Source organism: Pinus tabuliformis, chromosome 8 (genome assembly GCF_031772625.1).
Source record: "Pinus tabuliformis cultivar Carrire ecotype Pingquan chromosome 8, CPIR1, whole genome shotgun sequence".
Taxonomy (NCBI): Eukaryota; Viridiplantae; Streptophyta; class Pinopsida; order Pinales; family Pinaceae; genus Pinus; species Pinus tabuliformis.
In genome coordinates, this window is record NC_142294.1 from 1732418253 (window position 1) to 1732440504 (window position 22252).

Sequence of the window (22252 nt, forward strand, 5' to 3'; positions counted from 1 at the left end):
AATATTCATGTTACAGGATCATCACCATCAAACTTCCTCATATCGATCTTCAGAATGTAATAGCTCCTTGATGCTGACTTGAAGCCCTAGTGATGTGGATCATGGATTGAAAATCCATGGTTATGCTTCTGCAATTAAATATTTGTGCTCTCAAATTATGATAGAATACTCCCCATATGAAATTGATTCTAAATACCATGATTTTCCTTATGTTCCTAATTTCCTTGGATATCCACATCCCTTTGAGAAAGATCTTTTAATAGATTTTTTTATTATTATTTTATTTCTTCCCTTATAGATTTTCGCATACCTTCATTGACATTTTGATTCTTCCTTATTTCATTCATCTTCTTTTCACTTTCTTCCTTATTTTCATTTGTATTATTTTCCATTTCTCTTTAATCTTTTCTTCATAACTTGATAAATCCACCTTTTTCAACACACTACCTTCTATTTCATTAACTTTCTTCTCTAATCGAGATAACCTAAATTCTAAGTATTAAATTTATTCATGAGTCAAAGATGAGCCTTCAATATATTTAATTGGTGTAGTAGCTTTCTTTGGAGGCGTGTTAAAAAATAATCATATTACTCCTCTTTATCACAACTTTTAGTCACCAAAAAAAGGATATTCTAATGAACAGTTAGGTCACTAGTAAGTTGCATACCTTAATTTGGAGAATAACAGAATGGTTGAATTTTTATTAATATATATTTAATATTTTAGGTCTTGTGGGTCTAAAAAATTATTTTTTAACACTTTGATATTTTATTTATGAAAGTCTACAGGTGTGAACTGAATTTGATGTGCCAACTAGGAGCTATTGTAACTTTCCCAAAACTTGTTAATTTCACGACCTCTTTCCACAAGCAAACTTGTGTAGTGTGCCAAATATCAAATTCTTCAAATATAATTATGAACTTGTACTTAATGTAAAATTGTATGTCTCCTATAATCCCTAAATATTTTATAGTCCGAAAATTCCTATTTATGAAGATATAAAAATTATACGAAGCTCACATGTTTAAAATTTATTTCAAGATTGTTCACAACCCTAATTTCCATAGGGTATAACTTCAAAAGTATAACGAACCAAATTATGAAACTTTAACTAGTTATTTCCAGATATTTATGCTTAATACTGTCCAAGTTTCACTTTTTGAAGTCTTATAGGAAAATTTTATTTTGAAAACGCCAAAATGACCTATTTGAAATTGATTTCAGGAGCATTCATCAACCTAGAATTCCTTAGAGAATATATCTAAAATTATAGTGAATCAAGGTCTAAAATTTGAACTAGATGTTCACCATAATCTCACTCAATGTGGACCAAGTTTCATGGTCTGAAACCTCATAAAAAGAAGTTATAGCGAAATTTTGAACTGGCTTGTTTGAGGTTGATTTCAGGAGCATACATAAATTCTAACTTCCTTCGAGAATATCTTTGAAAAATATAGTGAACCAATATCTAAAATTTGAATCAGATATTATCTTAGATGTTTTCTAACTATTATCTAAGTTTTAATGTGTGGAACCTCCCTAAAAAAATATTATATTAAATTTTTCATGATGATTTGTTTGGAGCACAAAAACCCTAGGATCATGAACTCTAATACAAAATGTTATGAACCTTGTGTATTATAAATGATAATAAAACAATAATTATAGTTATCTTCGAGGGTAGAACCTCCTTTTATGATGAATAAAATGTACAAGACAATATTTGATGATCCCAAGACTAGGTCTCCTTAGGGCATATATAGGAGACAACGGGTACAATTATAATAAAATGGGACCATAAGAGGTTCTAGCCTACATAACAATAAAAATAGAAATGCAATTAATCAATATCTAAGGATTAATAAGGAGTTTTAGGGTTGAAATGGGGCTTATATAGGGATTAACAAGATGGAATGAAGGGAAGACGAACTAAACTGCAGGGAAAAGTTTGCATAATAGTTGGAACAATTCATACTGGAGTGTGAGACAAAGGAATAAATGAAGGGGGTTTCCATCTCTTGAGATAATGATGCAAGGGAATCTTACCATTATTAAAAATATATATGTATGTAATTTTCCTAAGTCTAGGAAGTTCTATAAATCCTAGACTATGTAAAACTCTATAAACATATGTAATCAAATTTGTTTGTATTATTTATAATATAGTGCATATAGGCTCCTATGTTTGAGGATATTCCTCTAAACTTACTCCATGTTTGTAGGAGAGGAATTATCTCTTTAAATATAAATATCTTTCCTTCCTCCTGAATGAATAGGGATGTAATGAATAGGTTGGGGGCAAGCAAGGAATGTTCCAAGCTTCATAATTAAATAAAAGCTTGTTTGTGGGTTATTTTTGTTTTTGGTATGGGTTGAGTTTACTTTTGTTTGATTTCCATCAATTTGGTATCAGAGCCAAGATTAATGTGAATGAGTGGAGCTTTATAGATTTGTTATGGATTCCATATGGATGATGTAGGTAGATATTTTGTGGACATTGAGTGAAGCATTGAATGTAGGTGTTATACAAAGTGTGCACACTATAAAACATTGAATTTTTTAAATTAAAGAAATGAAGTGTAGGTTTTAACCCTGTACAGAAATTACATGCATACAAATTCTAAAAAGAGAAAATAAACAATGGAAATAGCATAAAACATAAAACAAATATACATAGATATTTTTCCCTGGATCCCAAAACCGGGACTACCAGATTGATTTTCCATTATGATCCTTTCAACGTTACAATGCATATATATACATACCGAAGAAAACCATTAACCCTGGATTAGAACGTAACTGTAGTTCCCTTGATCGGATCTACAAAATACCATGGAAAAAAAACCATCATGCCCAAAACCATGTGCGAAATCCATGCACAAAACCATAGGTAGGTCTGCCCACCTAATATAGGATCCAAAAAAAATTCTCGGGGCACTGCCCTAGCACAACGTACAGAATGATTTGCTACCCCCCCACCTCGAGATTTGGGTAGTCGTGGAAAGAATATAGCACAACCCAACATGAAGCATGAACATCGAATGCAAATAGTGTGATGCTAGAAGAGATAATTGAAAGCTGGATGTTGGTAGTGGTAGTCGAACATGGACGCAGTAGTGATATTGGAATGTACTAAGTGAATGTTGAGGATTTTCTATGAACCAATGAATGAGCCAATCATTAATGCATTGCTAAACCATTCAACGAGTGGTAGAATGATACCAAGCTTAATATTGGAAATGAGTTTAAAAAAGTCAAGGTTTGATGCATACAAAAATGCACTAGTTTTCTTGTGTGGAAGCGACAAGTGGTCTACTTGTATCATCATTAGAGTGTGGCCCTCAATAAGCATCCATTCAAGTGATTATTTGCAATGGAATTTAGGTTTCTCACAATGGTGGTATGAATTTTTGCGTATTGTAATTCAAAGAAATGTGTGTAGGGGTTGTTCATGAGAAAATTCAATAAGCCACTACTATCTCTTCTCTTTTGGCTCATTACATGCAAGGGGAGAATGACAAGATTACAATAATTGTGGGTAGTAGTTGATCATCTTGCACTTAGTGCACCAATAGATAGAACCCAATATTGTTGCATGGCCCCAAAATTCATCATGAGGCTATCAATAAATTTGGAAAGGCACCAACTATTCCACACAACCACATAAAACCATATAAGGGAATGAAATGTGAGATTGTTCCTTATGATATGGTTCCTAGTATCAACACCATGGAAAATATTGTTTACTATAAGAATGTAGGTGATGAGGAAAATTTGAAACATGCAGTAACGAGGATGAAGGGGCATGACTCATTATGGTGGGGAAACTCGCAAGTAGAGTAGAAGAATAAAGAAAAGATGAATATTACCAGATGGGACCGGATGGTAGAAAAATTTAAAGGTAAATTTATGCCTCAATATTATAAATTAAATATTTTTAAATAAAAATGCAAAATCTCAAACAAGAATTGACATCTTTGAAAGAGTACACAGAAGAATTTTATAAGAATAAAGTGGTTCATCATGTAGAAGAAGACCCTGAAAAGGTAGCAAGATATATTAATGACTTAAGATATGAAATTCAAGATGAACTAACTATTTTGTCTCTAATAAATGTTGAAGAATCATACGAGGTAGCTCTCAAGTTGGAAGAGAAACTAGAAAGAAAACAAAGTCATAGAGGAAGGGATCAAAGTACAACAAGTGGTAGAGGTCTATTAAGTAGAGGATAGTCTAGTGGTTGAATAATATTTCAAGCTTAAAAGGAAGAAGGTAGCATTTCCCATTAGCTAGAATAGTAATCAATATGAGGACATTTTGGAGGAAGGAGACCATATCAAAGATGTAGAGGAATATATTCCATTGTTTGATGTTACACGTGCAATAAAATCAGCTATAAATCAAATTAATTTCTAGAGTATTCTACTGTAAATAAAGGAGGAATACACATTACTCAAGTTGATATAGAAGTGTGAAATCATTTGTACTTGAGAATGCACTAGAAACTAGAGAAACTTTAATGATGAAAAGAGTCATGTTGGAACTAGCCAAGGAAGTGAAAGAAACTCAACAAAGAAAAACATTTTTTAGAACTATTTGAACATCAAAGGTGAACATTGTAAATTTGTGATTGATAGTGGGAGCATTGAAAATATTGTGTCTAAAAAAATGTGGAGAAATTAGTTCTGGAGAAAACAATGCATCCAACTCCCTAGAGAGTATCATGGCTAGAAAAGGGACACTAGATATTGGTCAATGAACAATGTGAGGTGGATTTTTCGATTGGATGCTACAAAGATAAGGTACTTTGTGATGTTATGCCCATGGATGTATGTCATGTTTTTTTAGGAAGATGCTGGAAATATGACATAAAGGCCATAGAAAATGAAAGGAGAAATAACTACACTTTTGAAAATGATGGTTAAAAGCATACATATTTCCATTTAAATATGAAATTGTATCAAAAGAAAGAAATCATAAAGTGCTAATACTCAGTGAAAAGGAGAATTTGCAAGAACTAAAACATTAGGAGGTAAATTTGACTTTAATTAGTGACTATTTTAATAGTCCTAAAAAGTACAAATTTGAATTATTTGACTGAAGAAGTTAAAAGTATGTTGGATGAATCTTGATATTATAGTTGATGAATTGTCGTACAAATTTCCTCCCATAAGGAGTATCATCCATCACATAGACCTGATTCCCGAGTGATGTCATTTCAAACAAAGAAACTTATAAGATGACTATAAGGGAGAATGAGGAGATTAAAATCAACAACAATAATTGCTACATAAGGGTCTCATTCAAGAAAGTTTAAATCCATGTGTTGTTCCCATAGTATTAACTCCAAATAAATATAAAGGATAAAGGATGTGCATTGACTCTAGAGCCATAAAAAATATTACAATCAAGTACATATTCCCATTACCTTACATTAATGAGATACTGGATTGTTTAAGTGATGTTGAATACTTCTCCAAAATATATTTGAAAAGTGGGTATCATAAAATCCAAGTTAGGGAAGGATATGCATGGAAGAAAGCCTTCAAAACTAATAATGGACTATATGAATGGTTAGTGGTGCCTTTTTTATTGATAAATGCTCCTAGTACTTTCATGAGGTTGATAAATGAAGTCTTGAAATATTTCATAGGTAAATTTGTTATTATTTACCTAGATGATATCTTAATTTACAGTCAGTCAAAAGAAGAACATTTGAGGCATATTAGGATGGTTTTGAGAAAATTGCAACAAGAGAAATTATTAATTAATTTAAATAAATGTACTTTCATGAAGACAAAATTATTGTACTTGTGTGGTGTCAAAGGATGGTTTAAAGATGGATCAAGGGAAGATCAAGGCCATAATCAATTGGCCTATCCCAAGGAGTGTGTTTGAGGTAAGAAACTTCCATGGTTTGGCAAGTTTCTATTAATTTTTTTTTTAGGAATTTCAGTGGTATCTATGCTCTAATCATGGATATTATCATAAAAATTAAACAACCATTTCATTGGAAAAATCAACTAATAAGAGTTTTGAGTTATTAAAGAAAAAAATCACATAATAGCCTATTTCAGCATTCCTAGATTTTAACAAGATCTTTCAGGTTGAGATGGATGCCATTCAAACTATATTAAGAGTTGTTTTGAGACATGAAGGGAAGCTAATTGCTTATTTTAGTGAATAACTCAATGAAGCCAAATAGAAATATTCTTCATATGTGTTGTAGTAGCTGCAACACCCTCCAAAATTTTGGCCCGCATCCAAATTTTGGAGCCTTCCTTGGTTTTTCCACTGATGGTTGAAAACACTCAAGCTCATTCCATGAGCTCTTGTAGAGTCTTTACACCTTTTTGCTTGTCCAACCAGCAGTCATATTTTGGCATGTTTATTTCTTTGTCATGCTTGCGATCTTGTTCTAGCGATTTTGAAGGTTGGTCTTTGTGTGCATGAGTTGTCTTCGATGTGTGAACATCGATCGTACTCACACACAAAGTTGTAAGCCTTGTTGTGCAAGTGTCGTCACAGTCGTTCGAAGGTCCATCTCAAGTGTCGAACTTTTCTCTCTTAACCTTAAGATAGTATCACTCAACACATGTTTGTCTTGTTGGTTTGTGGTCTCCTGTCGTCGATTCATGCTAAGTGTCCGATCACAATGTCACATCTAGACAAGTTCACTTGCTCTCGCACTTAGCCATTTTTCCTGAAAATATGTCAACTGGACAAACCCCTTCAATTGAACTCCGACTGAGTTGCACTGTGCCGTCTCAGCACTCTGTGACCCTACTCTGCTTCCAAAAACTTCTTAGTGCTTTAGGTTGTCCTCTGGGGAAACTGTACTACGCAACCCTAAAGTGAGCGGGATTTCTATCTCCCACAACTACATAGAAGTTGTCTCCAAGCCTGATCTAATCTGTGCTTCCCGCAAGATCAGTTATCAAGCCTCCCTCGGGTCTACAAGAAATATACACTGCATTGTCACCCGAGGTTTGACTTCTCTCCAAAATTGCGCAAACATGCCCAACTACGTTCCCTTCACTTCCTGCAAAAAGTGCGTGGTAGTGCTGAGTCAAGCCTATGTTTCCTTGCTCTCCATTGTTCCTGAAAATTGCGCAGCCCTGACTGGTACACCTTATGTTTCCCCACTCTACATTATTTCCAGAAACTAGGAAGTCATGATAGGAAGGCCCCTACTGCCTGTCCCGCATTGTCCCTCAAAACTATATAGTTGTGACTAGTAGATCCCTACAGCCCAATCATGCCTTGCTCTGGAAAACTGCGTAGAATTGCCTGTCAATGCCCTCTACTGCCCCGCTCTATCTTACTCTGAGAAACTACATAGATTCCTAGCTGGACCTTGAGTGGCCTGCTCAGTCCTCATCCTAAAAATTGTGCAAAACATTCTAGCAGTTCCCCCAACACTCTTCCCTGTCTTCCTCCCAATAATTGCATAGTTCTGCCCAGCTGGGTTACACCTTGCAGCTATCAATGTTGTCCCTGATTGTGTCATTTTTTCCTCCCATTGACCTTTGGATAGTTTTTCATAATAATACTCTAGATCCCCTCATCCCAGCCTGAGTTGTACTCTATACAGTTTCAGTGTCTTGTCCTCTGTCCCAGTCCCCTAGACCCAAAACTGAAAACAATGCATCATTCAAGACTAGGATATTTTTGTATTTGATGTCATCCCATCATGAATGAATTATAGGAACAGGTACATTGATGGAACATGGCATGATGAAAAACAGGATGAAGAAGGAGTGCATGCTAGGAGACTTTATCATAGTTGAACTAACATATAAAGCACATCGAGAAGCAAGCGAAAGGGATACATGCACTGAACCATCAAGAAAAGACCAAGACCAGTGAAAACCTTGCAACACTTTGCCATGCAGAGGTGAAGACACAACATACCGAGACCACATCCATCACTCATCAGTATAGCATCTTCACATGGACACCACAGTCATCCGGTACATGTCAAAAGTGTCATGTCGATTTGTGTCATGAGTTGTCTCGGCCACATCACTACTATGGGCCATACTTCTTGTAATCAAATGTAATGTAAATTGAAAGTCCAACAAACACACATATGAAGTTGAAGAGTCACATCAGTTGAAAATTCATAGGAAGTTGAACGGTCATGAGGGAATTCCAAGAGTCACAAGGGTCAAGCATCACCCTTGGCTATATATATCCCCTCATTGTATGAGCAAAAGACTTTTCACCTTAGCTCCTCCCACATAGCCTTGAGACTCTGTAGTTTGTTCTTTGAGGAATGAGGAGTGGCTCCAATGTCTCACTACTAGGAATAGTGACGTATGGTTTACATATGTGTCTTGGAAATTTTTCTTAATTCAAAATCCTATTTTAGGCCAACACATTTTCACGCATGTTTTGTATCCATTTGTAAGACTATTATTTAAACATTTGTAATGCATGTTTTCTTAACTTGTAGTAAGATAGTTGAACTACTTTAGTTATTTTAGTACTTACATTGTTGAAGATGTGTTGTATTTTTTATCATTGTTGTCTCATCCATGTGGACTACTCTGCGGGATACTAGACAGACCATCTTTGTGTATTGGCTATCACCATTGTCACATCCTTGTGGACTATTCCACAGGATACTTGAGACCATCTTTGTTTTTCTAGTTACAACGATTGTCACATTCATGTGGACTACTCTGTTGGGTGGTGTATGTGTTGTCCCCTTTACCTTGGTTTTAATGTCTACCGCATCCTCTATGGACTACTCCGTTGGATGCTGGATAGACTTTTGTTTGTTCGTGTGTGTCTCTCCCTGGGTGGTACTACTACCTCTAGTCTAGAGGATCACTTTTACTCTCTCCCCTTACAACAAGAGAACCCAGACACAAAGTTACATTATGCACTCACCAGGCATACTCACCTCACTTTTTGAAGATACAAGCATAACACTCTCATGTGCTGAAAAGCAAGAGCTAAGGAAAATATCTAAGATAATAGCAACCAGGTCATCATACTAGATGGGACATCTACACCAAACGATGTGAGGTCTAATTGGGAATTCATACCGGGGAGATCCTCTAAATGTTGGAGGGTCCAACACTGTCAACATATCTGGCTCTAAAAGGAGGGTTGCCAACAGTTTATGGTTGAATGTCCTACCAACACCATTTATCTATCATTTGGTCAAGGCAGTAACATGAACTCTCTCTCTCCCATGCGCAACTTTGAATTAAGTTACTCCTCACCTCCCAAACCCGAACAAGAAATTTCATATCATCACATGTGTGTTGTCTATCCCGTCACCCGTCAATTTACTAAAGTTGTTGGATTGATTCCAGGAGTACACACTCTTCCCTCTTCATAGAGGAAGCAAAATACTACACCCATAGGAGTGGTAGTCTCGTCTGTTCAAGAATAATCCTCACCACTCTTGAAGATCTAGCAGAAGTTATTGATATCAAAGAGGAACCTCCAATTTTCCTAGACGGAGAAGAAAATAACATCTTACTCTTGGGCTCAGGGTCTGGAAAAGGCAGCAGAGGGGAAGGCAGTGAAGGAGGCAGTAGATTTAGAGGTTGAACTATCAGATTCAAAAGAAGAGGAGGAGGATGAAGAAGAGGACAATATGGTTGATCAAAATCTAGAATGGATGACACAGGGCCCATTGGCACTCTCGAGTGTCTTGCACAATATGCCAAGACATGCATATAAATTGTTAACAAAGTATGACCCTGACAGAGCAGTGAAGGCGGAATACCATCTAGACACGTTCTACCTACATCTACATACACTCAAGGTACGTCATGACGATGTTGCATGTAGATTGTTTCCATGTACCTTGGATGGCAGAGCAGTTGTATGGTACCATAGCCTTCCTGTCAACTCCATTTAGAACTGGGGGGTGTTCAAGAGAATTTTCCTTGAGAATTTTGCTAAGGACAAAAGCCCCACCATATTGTTAAAAGAGTTGGATAGTCTCAAGGTGGAGAAAAAAAAAAGTGAAAGATTTTAACCAGAGGTTTAACTGTATCTTGAACAAGTTCACTGCATACACCAAACCTCACGACTCCATCGTAATTGACCACTACATGTCCGCACTATCGAATAGCATTGCACATTTCATCAAGCAAGTTGTGAAACCAACACTTTTGAAAAATTTCCAAGAGGCAATTGATGTGGAGAAAGACCTGTGTGCTATTGGAGTCATTGTAGATGACGAACCAGCTAAGGACTCCAAAGACACAGGCAGGAGGTCTCAGACTATTGTGAGTAAGGTAAAGGAAAAGGAAGCAAGTGAAATTGAGAACCTTACTCGTCTTGTCAAGTCCTTGACAACCAAAGTGTCCAAACTCAAGCAACGGACGGCAGAGAGAGTTGTGAGCAGCAGGCCTCCCGATTCGTGCAGAAGAAGAATGTGACATTAGGAAGCAGCAATACCTGCCAGGAAATTTTTTTGCAGAGCTCTAACATTTTGTTCCACCTTAACCAAATTGTGATGGATCACTTCCGCATGATCCATGAAGACCAATGTTCAGAAAATACTTGTCCAGAATGGAACCGAATGATGAGCACCATGGCTACAAGGTTGACTGATCATTTTAAAGCCAGTGAGCAGGTTTAGCCTGAGGATGAAGATGAAGAGGAAGTTGTTGCATCTGATGAAGCTCCAAGTGCTAGGCATGTAATCAACATGTATCAATGTGCTAACGCTGCCTAGATGACAACCACTAAGATGAAGCCTCTAAACAACCGCTCAACCCCAAAGAAAAAAAATCGATATGGTTTGAGGCTTCAAGGGGCCCCCACTATTTTTGAGATACCGAGAGAAAAAATAAGACAACATCTGCTCAAAACAGTGGATCCACTGGTCATCTCAACACAGAATACACAAGGTAAGTTTGGGAAGACAGTTATAGCTAAAAGTACGTTCATGAGTAGCAAAGATAAAAGCATCCCATCGGACACCACCAACACATTTCTACTCCCGGAAAACTCGGTGCATCTTCTCGCTCTAGATTACAACATTGTTGAAGATATGAAAAATACCTATGCAAACATCTCTCTTTATGAGTTAACCAAACTCACGAGTCAACGAGACATTCTTTTTCACGCACTGGGGAAAACCTCCACAGACAATGTTGCCTCTTCCAGCAAGGGACCAAACAAGTTTCCCAAATCACTCATGTTCGTGCTCAATGCGCTCTACATGGAAGACGCAAACTCGCTCTACCCACCATTTTTATTGTCATTTAAACTATTCAACTTCAATGTCCACAACTGTTTGGTTGATTCTAGCGTGTCAGTCAATGTCATGCCACTCTCTATTGCTAAGCAAGTCAACACTTAATGGAGTAGTACAACTACGCAGATCATCCAACTTGACAGAATGTGTGTCCCATCCATTGGTTAACTTCTAGTTGTGATCATCTGGTTGTCTTCTGACAGACAAGTTCACCAATGCATTAACATTGTGATTGTGGACATCCCAAAAGCATATGGTTTATTACTCATCGGAGACTGGTCCAGCAAGTAGCAAGGATACTTTTCCATAGACTGGTCTCACTTATGGATTTCACACAAGAGAAGAAACAAAAAGATGTGGGTGTTGTCGGAGAGACATATGAAACATAACATTACTCCCTTGAATGCTAAAAATGAACCGTTGTATTTTGCAGAACTTATGTTTGGAAATTTCTTTCTAGAAACGCAGCTGGGGTGTTATCTTGCACAGCCAAACCCCACCCCACTAGACACATAGTTGGTCTCCTTCCTTGCCCAACTGATGGAAATGAAACCTTTACAATTCATTGTAATAGTAGTAGCAGTAGTGTTAGTAGTACTAGTGCAGCAAGAGATCCTTGTATAGATGCCATGTGGACCTTATATTTCGACGGATCTAAGACATAGGATGGCTCTAGAGCCGAGTGTATTTTGATAGACCCAAGTAAAAGGAAACACTTAGTCTCAAGACATTGGAGTTCGAGTGCACGAACAACACCGCTAAGTATGAAGCACTAGTTTTGGGCTTGCAGAAATCCATCACCCTCAAGGTTGTTGTGTTGAAAGTGGTAGGTGATTCAAAGATCATGATACATCAGGTATGTAACATCATATAGTATGTTTAACCTCATCTTAAGATTTACTAACAAGAGGTATGGAGACTTATATCTAAATACCAATATTTCAATATCATTTATGTACCAAGAATGCATAATGTAGCTTTAGATGCTCTAGAAAATGCAGCTGCCAGGATGACACTGCTTAGGGATAGATTTTCTGTTGAAATTTTGTATAAGCCATCTATCCCTGACAACATCACTAATTTACGTGTTTTTTATGATGATGAATAGATACTACATTTCATGGCCAACGTTGACGTCTTCAAGGACGCAGTGATAGATGAAGACGAGCACGAGCAGTCTCTGCAAGACACAACTGATGCAAGTAAAGGCAACCTCATCCCCAAGGGTGTGGTTTCACTCGAGAAGCTATATGACTTGCAAAACCACTTCCAGGGACCTAGGAACACTAAAACCCACATTTCCACACTGATGCATGACCAGATTAATCTGGGAATAGACAGAGATCCAAAGTTCGTGAATCTCGGTATGTGTCACTGTCAGGCCAGGAGGTAACTCCTCAAATCAAGTCATATTATTCATTCAGGTTGTTCATTATTATATACAAGAGGGAGTGACTATTCAGTTTATCTCCCGATGACTCTCCATCTTCTCTATTATTTATTTACACTAATTACAGTTGTTCACCCAATCCCTATGATTGGGTGTCAAAATTCCCCCCCTTAATCTGAAGGGATGTTGGTGAGTCCAAGCATCGTTCTGAATCTTTCAAGCTTTTCTCTTCCAAGAACTTTGGTGAAGATGTCTACAATTTGCTCATTAGTGGAACAATGGCGGAGATGGATTGTTTTGGCCTCAACATGATGTCGAATCTGATGATATTTAGTATTGATGTGCTTCGTTCGATCATGGAAATTTGGGTTCTTGCCTAACTTTATTGCCGAGGTATTGTCAATCATGAGTGGAGTCGATTGTACTTTTTTTACCTACAAATCTTCAAGAATTTTCCTGAGACACACAATTTCTTTTGTTGCCTCATCTTCTGCCACATATTTTGCCCCTATTGTGGAATCTGCTAGAACTGATTGTTTGCATGATCTCCAGGAGATAGCTCCTGATCCAAGACTCATAGCATAACCTAAAGTAGATACCCTAGTTTCTTTGTCTCCATTGAAGTCTGAATCAGAGTATCCAATCAAGCTGAAGTCGCCCACCTATGTATACTTAATTCCAAAGTCTTGAGTTCCCTTCAAGTACTTTAGAACTCTTTTCGCAGCAAACCAATGTCCCTCACAAGGCTTTTGCATAAACTTAGAGAGGATTCAAACAACAAATGAAATGTCTGGTCTGGTAGTAGTTAGGTAGTTGAGACTTCCTACAAGCTGTCTATACTTTGTTGCATCCTCAAATTCTTTTCCTTCAATGGATGTGAGCTTTAAGTTTTGTTCCATTGGAGTAGTCAGAGGATTGCATTTAGTCATGCCAAACCTATTCAAGAGATCTCCAATGTAATTCTTTTGAGAAAGGAATATGGACTTCAGATGTTGAGTTACTTCAATACCAAGATAGTAATGAACATAGACCAAATCATTCATTTCAAAACCTTTCCTCAATTCCTTCTTTATGGATGCAATTTAGCTCTCGTTGTTCCCTTTCATCAAAAGATCATCTACATATACAAAAAGATATACAACTGTTTTGCCAACGTTCTTGACAAACAAAGTTGCATCATCAAAATAGTTTCAGAAGATGCTCAATTAGTTTTTCATACCAGGCTCGCGGTGCTTGTTTGAGGCCATACAAGGATTTCACAAGTTTGCATACTTTATGTTCATGTCCTTTCACAGAAAATCCTTCAGGCTGGGACATAAAAACATTATATTTTAGATCTCAATTCAAGAAAGTAGTTTTTACATCCATTTGATGGACTTTCCAACCATTCTGAGCTGCTAGGGCAAAGAGTGTCCGGATGGTAGCCCATTTTGTTGTGGGGGAAAAATTCTCCTCATAATCGACCCCTTCCTTCTGTGCAAAACCTTTTGCCACAATCCTGGCTTTGTGCTTGTCAAGTGAGCCATCAGATTTATACTTGTTCTTGTAGACCCACTTGTAGCCAATTGGTTTGGTTCCCAATGGAGGATCAACCAGCTTCCAAGTGCCATCCTTTATTAAGGCATAAAACTCCTTTTGCATTGATTCTTTCCATTCATGATGAGAAGCAACTTTTTTGAAGGAAGTTAGTTCAAAATATGTAGACAAATTCAATTCACAATCATAAGAAACATCCATATCAATAGGTGAATCAGAGTCATCTATATCACCTCCATTTTGCCGGTTTGAATTTCTAGTTCCTGTCTTTCCAACCTCATCAGGATGAAAAATTTCAAGTGTCTTTGTCAGCCACTTTGGGGGACCTTTCTCAGATGGTCCAGGCTGCTCCGTTGATTGAGTTGGGATTGAATCAAGATTGAGTCTCCCAATTCTATCAATCACATCACTCAAAGTATCATTCATTGTTAGAGTTTCATGCGGGGGAGAGAGTGCTTCAGAAGAAGATTCCACATGTTGATCTAGTATAGGAATCCCCCCTTCGAGATGTGGAATCTAATTATCAAATTCTTGAAATGATTTTGCATCTGTGAATCTATCCAAGTGATCAAGTTTCCGCTCAACAACATTGTTAGTTTTGGATGATTCAAGAAAGATTACATCTCTAGATACAATAAACTTTTTATTGATTTCATCATAGAGACGGTATGCTTTGGAGGTGTTTGAATACCCTAGGAAGATACACTTACAACTTCTTGCACCAAGTTTGTTTCTATGTACCTTTGGTATCAAGGCATAACATGTGGAACCAAAGACCTTGAGATGCTTTACCGAAGGAATGTGCCCATACCACATTTCATAGGGAGTCTTGTTTCTAATAGCATTAGATGGACATCTATTCTTTACATATACAACACATAGAACTGCGTCAGCCCAAAACATCAATTTTACATTTTTGAAAAAAAACATGGAGCGCACCATATTTAAGATTATCCTATTCATTCTTTCAGCTACTCCGTTCTTTTGGGGATTATAAGGCACAGTTGTTTGATTTTTGATCCCATGTTGGCGAAGATAGTTTTCAAATTCATTTCAAGTGTATTATTTTCCATTATCAATGCAAATAGAGCCAATATGAGATTGTGCATCATTTTCAATCCATGTATGAAATTTCTTGAATGTTTGAAAAGCATCAAATTTCTTCTTCAATAAATAAACCCAACACATTCTGATGTAGTCATCAATAAATGTCATCATATATTTATTTCCATTTGCAGAGGGAACATGCATTGGACCACATAAATCTGAATGAATGAGTTCAAGTTTTCTATGTGCTCTTGAGTGTGAATCATGAAAAGATTGTTTGCTATGCTTTCCTAGAATGCAAGCATCACATTGCCTAAGTTTCCTAGGAATTGTAGGCAAACCAGTAACACCATGTTTCTTCAACAAGTGGAGGCTGTCATAGTTCAAGTGTCCAAATCTAGCATGCCATAATAAACTTGATGGAAATGTACCTTCTTCATAATGAGAATTGTATGAGAGATTTTGTGCATGAGAAGAGGTACCCTGCAGGTTGAGAAGCCTTTCTTCTTCATTCCCTGTCATGACAAGTGAGTGGTCTGATGATTTTCTCACCTCAAGCTTGCCATCAAACATATGAATGGAGTGTCCTTACTGGTGGATGTGGACCAAGGACAACAAGTTTCTCCTAAGCTATGGGAGATAGAGAACATGATGCAGAAGAAAGTCTGGAAGACCAGGCAATTTAAGCCTGATTGTGCCAAGCCCTGATGGCTTGAGTTTTTATTTGTCTGCAAAGTATACTGCTCCATCAACATTGTCAGTAAATTCTTCAAAAAAATCTCTTCTAAAATTCATGTGGCAAGTTGCTCCTGAATCAAGCAACTAATCATTTTTCCAAGAAGCAAGTGAAGCATTAAATAAGTCTTCATTTACTCTGATATTATAGTGTGCCACAACATAGTAAGTATATTCAGGTGCTTTACATTTCTCTTTGTCATTAATTTTACCTTTGGGTTGGTTTCTTTCCTGCTCAATTCTGTCCCAAGGTAACTTGCATGTGGATGCATCATGTGATCCATCTCTTTTGCAGTGTATGCAGTGAAAATCTGACTTTTCTCCTTGAGAGTGTCTGCCCCCCCACCTCTGAAATTTCTTCCTCTTCCTCTTCAACCACCTCTTCCTATGGAAGAATCTCGAGCAAGATTCTTTTCTCTATGAGCAAGGCACATAGCCTCTTTAGAAGACTCAGGAGCTGTCTTCTTCCCAAAAGCTTTCTCTCTTTCAACAATTTTTTTTCACAAGGGAGTCAAAGGTAATATCTTTGAGGTTTCCATTTTCTTGCAATGACTCAAGATAATTTGAATAAGTGGGATAAAGTGCCTTGAGAAAAGCTATTAGAGGAATATCCAGTTCAACATTAGTGACTTTGATATCATGCATTATAGATTTTACTTCTGATGAAAGAGCAAGAGGATCATTATTTTGTAATTCAAGGGTGAAGAGTTTAATCATGAGTTGAACAACTTCAAGTGCAGAGTGTGATTCATAGAGTTCCTTCAGTTTTTGTAAGGCTTTGAAAGCATTGGAAAATGGCGAAATAAGGTGACTCCCCTCTTCATTTACTGATGTTGCAATCAATGCATAATCCTTGCTGTTATTATTTTCCCAAATGACAAATTCCTTGTCTGACGTAGGCTATTCTGGCTCTTTGTCTTCATCTCCAACACACACTCCTTTCCACAACTCATTAAAAATGAAAGTGTGTTTGATTTTCCATGACCATTCTGGATAGTTCTCCTTGCTCGTGAGAACCACTCCCACAATAGATATTAAAGAATTCATTTTAAAAATCTATGTATTATAAAAAAAATATTTCTGCTGCCAATGTATAAAATTGTACTTCTGGTGGAGAAAAATATAGTTCTAGTGCAATTTTTTTTTTTAAATAACACTGATATATAGGACAAAGCTTCAAAGAACCACCTCAAGCTAGAAAAATCCTGCAAGTACCAAATCAACCAAAAGCATCCATTCTAAATGCAAAGAGAGGAGTATTACCATAGGCATAAGATAGATAGGTGTGATGGAGGGCAACAATGCATAAGAGAACTGCCACACTGTGTGAACGTTGTTGGGGAGAGCCTACATTGTATTATTGGGAGAGCCAATGCTGTAAGTGGAGGTGAGAGCTGTTGGTTGCGTATACGTGTGGGGATAGCAGCGTATTAACGGTGGGAAGGTAGCGAAGTTTTATAATAGCGTGGAGGAGTAGCACAGCTGGTATTGAGTGAGGAAGAATAGACTGATAAAGGATCCGAGGTGGATTCGCAGAAATGTTGGTCGCCCCAAATTTAAAAGCAATGGTGGATATTTATGCTCGATAATTGTTCTAGACAAGCCATGTGTGGACTGGAGCAGAACACAACACATACAAAACCAGAATGGCGATCCTCTAGTAGGTGTTAGCGCTGCTCCGCGGGGTGACAATCTTATGCTCTCATACCACTTTGCATCGCACTATTTTGTGAGCACTCCCTCTTCATCTCCTTTTGAATGGCTCTCACAATCTTAGCTTGAATGAGCAAACATAACCCTCGCAGTGTTTAAAGATACATATCAGTCATTTAAGGGACACAACAAAATGTTGGGTTCTGAGATGCAAGGCAACAGAAATAGCGCTGAAAGGCCCAGAAAATGCCTTGAGTGTGCAATAATGATTCTCGTGGATTCCTCCAATATACCAGGCACCACACCAAGCATTACACAGAGGGCAGAGAACTCAAGAATATGGCAGACTGCAAGAAATGCAAGACAAATTTCTAAAACAAATGGCAAAAGGGAGTTACAATGGCAGATTGCAATGCCAAAAATGGAGCTAGCTCTGATACCATATCATGCTAGGAGGTAACTCGTCAAATCAAATCATATTATTCATTTAGGTTATTCATTATTATATACAAGAGGGAGTGACCGTTTATTTCATCTCCCGATGACTCTCCATCTTCTCTATTATTTATTTACACTAATTACAGTTGTTCACCCAATCCCTATGATTAGGTGTCAACAGTTACACACCGGAAGAGCATCAAGAATTTGTTCACTTGTTCATACAGTACTGTGATGTATTCGCGTGGATGTACGATGACTTGAAAACATATGACACGCTAATAATCCAACACATCATCCCAATCAAGGAAGGGGCCAAACCGTTTTAGCAGAAGCTCAAGAAAGTACATCCATTGATGGAGAGCCTCATTCAAAAAGAGTTGAATAAGTTGTTGGATGCTTAGATCATTTACAAAGTTCATCATTCTACATGGTGTTATCACTGAAAATTCCAATGCCAAAAGTTCAAAATCGCTCACATTAGTTTGATGCACATAAAGCCTTTTTAACAATTTCGCAGCGCAGCATGTTTTAGGTGATTTCGTAGCGCATAATTCATATTTTGCACTGGCTGCGCTACGAAATGGGGGAAATGGCTGCATGAGTTGGAGAGAGAATGTTTGTAGTGATTTTGCTGAAGTAAGTATCATTAGCCCCGCTCAAAGCACAAATATTGACAGGGAATGGGCAAACACAATAAGAAAACCTCCTATGTGAGGATTCCCCTATGCATTCTCCGATGGAGAGCACAACCTTGAAGGATTATTCTAATGGAAGCATAGGTTATCCCAGTGTTGCAAATATCTCTGATTCATGTTCTGTTTCACAAACTAATTCTTTGCAACAAGAATCATATGCATAAACTGAACATTGGCAAAAAAAAAAAAAAATTGTTCATACAGGGAGCTCTTCCAAGCAGCTGTTAGTTCAAGGTGCTTTTAGTTATCCTCTTAAAATTCATCTTATTTCTAGTGAAGGTTTTGAAGAAATCACATGGAATAAATGTGACATGGATGCTGAAGAGAGTAATGTCACACGTTCTACAAGGAAAAAACCCTGTTGCTGTTCAGGTGCAGCTGCATCTCTTTCGAGCAGTGGGAAGGATCTTGTGAAATTGGCAAACAAGTCTTCCAGCAGTCATGGCAATGCTTTTCCAGAAAGGCCAACAAATGTTAGCACAGAATGTACTTCAAGTAGCTACAGTAATGAAGCCATTAATCATTTTTATCTGAAGAACATGTTTTTGATGAAGATTGTGTTTTTGAAACTGCTGTAGGAGATGTTTGTTACAGGCATAGTTATCTGTTTTAAGCAATCAACTTCCAGGAGGTATTTAGAGCAGCTGAAAGAATATTTTAGAAAACTGAAAGAGGTTTTTATTCCTAACATACTGAACTAGAAAAACCTCTTTCATTTTCTTCAAATTGATAATGAGCTGGGAGAAACGAGTGACTAAAGGTTGCGCTACGAAACTGCTGTAGGTGCAGTTTTTAATTTCCTGTTTTACACATCTTCTTCAAGGATCGATTCTGGGCAGCTGGAGTAAGGTTCCTTAAAACTAAAAGAGGTTTTTGTTCAGAACGGAATGGTTCACAAAAGCCTCCTTCAGTTATTTCAAATACGTTTTCTGTGTGAAGTTATGAGCTCTGTCCCAAGAGCTATTTTTTCAGGTAGAACAACAGTTTCGTAGCTGTAATGAAAGGTAGCAAAAGCTTTGCTAGTCAGGTAGATGCAGTGGCTGAGGTGTACACCTGGACGGTTTCAGCCATCAAACAAGCCAAACATGTCAGAAAGATGAACATAACCCTGAGAGCTAGAAACAAGGCTTTAAAGGAAGAAGTTAGCAGTTTAAAGAGGAAGCTAGGCAAACTAGCTGATTAATCCAAGGGGAAATTTGCTTTTCAAGTTTTGATAAATTTTGGCTGTCATCATTTCGAAACTTTTTGGAGCCCTTACACCTGTACAAAATAGCTGAAGAAATCACGGAGTTAAGTCATCAGTGCTTTAAGATTCATATGCTTTGTTTTGATTACCTACAGCAGTTTCGTAGCGCGCTACGAAACTGCTGTAGATGACTGTTTATGTGAAAAAATGAAATTGATGCTGAGGTCAGCAAATCTTAAAGGGATGACTCGAGGCCAGCATGGAGATTATACAAAGCTATTTAGATATTCAAAAGGTGACAGGTGTGAGTATTTAAGGAAAAGGTGAAATTTTTGTCTTTTGTTAAAGTCTTCCTAAAGTCACTTTATGACCGAATTATTAGGGTTTTGGTTATAGTCTTCGGTGATTTGGTTTGAACACATGTTCAGCTCAGAAGGCTTCCATCTCATTGAATAAGTATGATGATATGCGTTGTTTGGGAAGAATTAAAGAGCAGGGGACATGTGATTAAAGTGATGAAGAATAATGGGAGACAGAGACCGTAAAAATAGAGCACTTCTCTTGGTTAATTAAATGAGCCATCTACGCAACTAGAATCCAAAGCTAGCTCGTGCAGTATATTCTCCTTCAAGATACCTCAACCAAAACAGAAAGAGGACATGTGGCAGCATTCACAAAGGAATCAAGCATACGAGGAGAATGGAATTAGTGTTTTAGTTTGATTAGGATTGTGTGCAATTACAGTTCAGCACTTTGTAATTAATGCATTAGTTAAATAGCATGTAGGAGTAGTTAATAGGGCCTTCGAGCTCCCTCTAGAAAGGGAGGAATGTATTCCTATAAATGGATGAAATTAGGATGTAATAGGGGTTGGACATTTTATAGAAAAACAGAGTTGTTTTGGGCCATTGTAAGACTTTTTTGACAGTAATAGTAAAACAGTGTTGTTCTCTACTCAAGATTCTCGATGGATTGTTGTGTTCAAATATAATGATGGTGTTTTATATTTTATGTTCTTTTGTAGCCTTGTTGTAACACAATCACTCAGAATTCATAATCTTATGCTCTGACTTCCTGTGTGTTTGGCAAGCTATGTTTTGATGGAGTATGTTTGACATGTGATGCAAAGAGCCTTGACTTCCATGAGATGATTATGTTTTCCTTGTTTACTTAATATATGAGACTCCATAGCCCAATGAGAACCAGTTTGACATGTTTCCAACCAGCTTTGCTTTCATAAATGAATAAAGAGTTAGCCATCTATTGTAGTGAAGGATTTAATCAAGAGTTTGTGAGAGAGCCCTCTCTGATCAAAGAGGCTAATCTTTGGTCTAAAGATAGGTTGAAAGAGTTACATGAAATCTTGCTTAGTTGCAGCCCTCAGTAGTGATTTTGTGATAACACATGGGTTCCAAACTTAGTTCTTATCATAAAGAAGTTTGAGGATATTTTCCTATGCATTGATTTCTGAAATCTGAATCATGCCTCGGACAAAGGCAATCACCCTGCGTCGTCCATGGAACACATCTTGTAGACGGTATTTGGATTAGAAATGTTTTCTCTACTAGATGATTTTTCAATATATAATAGGGTTTTGGTAGCATAGCCTAATAGACTAAAAACAACTTTCCGTACCAAGTGGGGTACGTTCACTTATCAAAGAATGCCATTTGGGCTGGTAAACACAGGTGCAAATTTTAAGCGCGCAATGGACATCACCTTTTGTGGGCTCATCGAACAGAGCATGGTGGTTCACCTTGATGACGTAACATTTCTTTTTAAGAAAATGGTTAGACCACCTACGCCATCTCAAGAATATCTTTGAGCCATGTCACAAGTATGGGATATCCTTGAATCCCAAGAAGAGTGTCTTCACAGTATCTAAGGGGAACCTACTTGGGCACATCATTGCCAAGAGTAGGATCAAGGTAGATCCGGACCGAGTGTGGACCATCACATGGATTCCTCATCCCGTGAACAAGAAATTCATGCAATCCTTCCTAGGAAAGATCAACTTCCTTAGAAAGTTCATCTCTGATTATGCACAGATTTTCAAACCCATACAAAAGATGATCAAGAAGGATGCAGTTTACAAAAGGGGGAAGAAGGAAAAGCATGTATTCACCCATATTAATAAATAAATAACAGAAGCACCTGTTTTGTACAACCCATATTTTAATAAATATTTATTTCTCTACACATTCACTCCCGACACTTCACTCATTGCAGTGCTCACTTGAAAGGACAAGCTCAACAATGAATGTCCCATCTCCTTCATGAGTGCAAGCTTGCAGGGACCAGAGCTCAACTATCCCACCGTGGAAAAACAAGCATA